At 48.8% G+C, this 3,099-nt stretch overlaps 1 long non-coding RNA gene across 1 annotated transcript; it reads right to left on the minus strand.

Annotated features, from left to right (window-relative positions):
• Positions 1–1,906, minus strand: LOC142086013 (uncharacterized). Its single transcript, XR_012674947.1, has 3 exons — positions 1,879–1,906; positions 1,243–1,347; positions 1–42 (listed from the first exon to the last, which is right to left on the minus strand). It is a non-coding gene; the product is annotated as an uncharacterized LOC142086013 (long non-coding RNA).
• Between the last annotated feature and the right edge of the window lie 1,193 nt (positions 1,907–3,099).

Consider the following 3,099-nt stretch of genomic DNA (forward strand, 5'->3'; position numbering starts at 1 on the left):
GGGCTCTTTACGGGAGCTGTCTGTGGGTTTACCCACGGGTACCTGAAAGAGCGAGCAGAGCCACGTCTGTCCCTCTTTTACAGGACGTCCTCTTTTGCCTTCAGCGTGGCTGTGCTGGTGTCACGCTGTACAGCACAGCACCTTCAAACCCATACTGCAAGCAAAGTATCCCTCTCTCTAGAAGACCCATTCTTCTCTTCCTACCGTTTACATTTAACGACATGAGGTATTTAAATCCCATTTGCTGCTCTTCTGCCTACAAGAGGGCTAGCACTTCATTGTGTGTTCCAAGAAATCCATCTTACATTCTGCTTCCAAGAAGCTGTGATTTGGGCCAGTTTATGGCTCCGGGTAAGAAGTCTAAAGCCAAGGAATTTCCCTAAAATCTTTACCTTGAACTAGCACAGCTACAAGTCCTGAGATGTCATAGATGCCCAAGTCACTCAACCATTTTTATTTTTTAAACCAGAAGCTACCTTTAAAAATAATGAAGGAAGTGTAGCAATTTCCCTGTCAAGAGAAGAAGCTGGCACTTGTCCATCTCCTGGTATTCTGGCAATAAGTTTCTGTTGAACAGGAGGGTCTTCCTCGAGTATGATGAGTATCCTGAATTAGAAAGGAAGTCATACGCTTTTGTGAATGACTTCTGTTTGCTTTATAGGAAGACAAGTTGCTGCGCTATGCCTGTGTGTCTCAACATCGGCTCTGCATTTCAGAAACCGAACGTGGAAAATCCTTGGCTAATGATGCACTGAACCCTAAATCCCACTCTGGGGAGAAAAAAAAAAAAAAGAAAAAGAAAAAAAAGTATACACTTCTGGAAAAGTCAAAGTGAAACCACCTGCCTACCTGTGGTGATATCCAGCATGAGCAGCTACTGAAAGGACTCAAAAGCTGTGACCCATAACGTCCGAGTCACATTTAAAGACAAAGCCCCAGACAAACCCCCACCTCTAGCCAAGACCTCCGACCCCTCTCCAATTCCAGGTCCCTGGCAGGCTGGCCTTATTCTGCTTCACGAACTGATAGCATTAGTTGCCTTTGCTGGGAAGTAGCAAGCCCCCTGAATGAGATATACAGGGCCTGCCAGAATCAAGAGCAGGAAGGAAGGGCTGAGCTGGAACTCAAAAACTTCTGAATTTTTTGTTTAGAAGCCAGGCTGGAGTTTTTGTGCTGGAGCCTGTAGCACCTGCTCCCGAGGACCCCAGCACAGGGGCAGCAGCGAGGGTCAGAAATACTCACGGCACTGGATGTGTGCAGATAACAGGACACCATCTCCCTCTTGACCATAGTGTCTTTCTCCCGCAGAGGCTGCTGCTTCTTCTTGGTTAGGTTTGTATCCAGCTGCTGAAAAAAAGCACAGCAGTTTTTAAACACCCTTACTCTTGGAGCAGGGCTCAGCAAGCAAAACACCATTTAGGGGACAATCTATTACAAATGTGTGGTGGCAAATATGACCGCTATCAAGCTTATCCGATATTCATTGGATTTCAGTTCCATTAGAAAGCTAAAATCCACTGGGAGAGAAACCAGAGATACGGCTCGAACTAAAACCTGCTTTCAGCCTTTTGAGGCAAGTTTACTCTTCTCTTTTTTCTTTAAACTCTGTCCCAAGCAAATCAAGGAGGACCAGCCAGGAGGACCAGAACTGTCCGAAACAAACCACTATTGAACAGCTCATTTTGATCTGAGAAAGAGCAGGCCAAACGATAAAAGCAGAGCCTCCTCAAAGAGGAGGTACATGCAAGCAGAAGAGGTGAAGCAGGCCAGTGGAAGACTTCAGAAATCATCTCCGCTCCTCTACTTGCTACAGAGGCGTTGCCACAGAAAAGTAGAAAATACTAGTGCACGGAGAGAGGGAATACGACGTTAGCTTACCAGCATCTGCTCACAGAGCGCCAGCACACGTCCCCCTGGTGCTTTCTGACGTGTCTGTCCCGAGGCAGAGATGCCCGAAGAGGCAGAGGAGGTGCTCGGACCTGGATCGGACTTTTCCCTTTTCTTCTTTACCCTCCTACTGGGGAATTGTCGCAGCTGGTGGGAGAAACAGAGGAAAAGTCAGCGATCACTCATGGCCTACATGCTATCCCAGAAGTCACAGCAGCATCCTGCCTGCACTCCTGCCGCTGGTTATCCTAGACACCCAGCGCTGGAGCAAGCGGCACTCAGTGTGGGCAGCTCAAGGGTCCTCGGCCTTTGGGCACCACCTGCACCAAGCAGGAGTTAGTGAGGACACTGCTGAAGTTTAAAGTCAGAGAGGATACCAATTCAACAGCTCCTTTGGAAACCACCAAAACCTGGTCAAATCCAAACAGTTTTGTAGTGCCCCCAGCTTTTGATTCATGCTCTGGTAAGACTGCCCATTAAACGGACACGAGGAGAGCAGAGCCAGAAGGGCACACACTGCAGCCCATACCCAGGGAGCAAAAGTAGAGGATCCTAGGAAACTGAACAGCCTTTCACAAGGAACAGCTGCATGCAACAGGCATGTGGCACTAAGGGCTGAATTCCCTCCACAGGAAAGGGTTAGGGTAAGGTCTGCCCCGAGCAAGTAGGCACCCCGTGTACGACACCGTCTGCCAGGGAAACAGCCAGCACAAAACGGTGGTCGCAAGCAGAAGAAAACACGTGCAGGAAAAAAGATGCCACCAGTCTTCCTTCATCTGCCACGATGCTGCTTCAAAGCCTGCGAGAGAAGGCAAGGAGAAAGGGGGAAAAACAAATCAGTGACAAAAAATGCTTCAGACAGACGAGGACAAGGGGAATAAAGAAAAAAGAGGTAGGCAGTGATCACCCAGATTTTCCTTCCTATGCTTTCAGTCTGAACAGCGGTCAGAAATGCTGAGTTTCTGCATCCTGCATGTGGTGTCCGGTGCACGTTCCTCCAACATCAACATCTCCGAGCCCTGGGGCAGGTCAGAGCAATCCCAGCGATGGATCAAGTTCCTTTTCCCTCTCTCCTCAGCTGTCCCACACTAAAGCTCTGTCTAATGCCACATACTGGCAAGCTCTGGAGAAAAGAGACAATCCCACCATGGTGTGTACCCTGCAGCCTGTGCTGCTTTTCCTATGCAATGCCTTCGCTCCCTTCCACAGGAG

Source organism: Calonectris borealis, chromosome 10, assembly GCF_964195595.1.
Source record: "Calonectris borealis chromosome 10, bCalBor7.hap1.2, whole genome shotgun sequence".
Classification (NCBI taxonomy): Eukaryota; Metazoa; Chordata; class Aves; order Procellariiformes; family Procellariidae; genus Calonectris; species Calonectris borealis.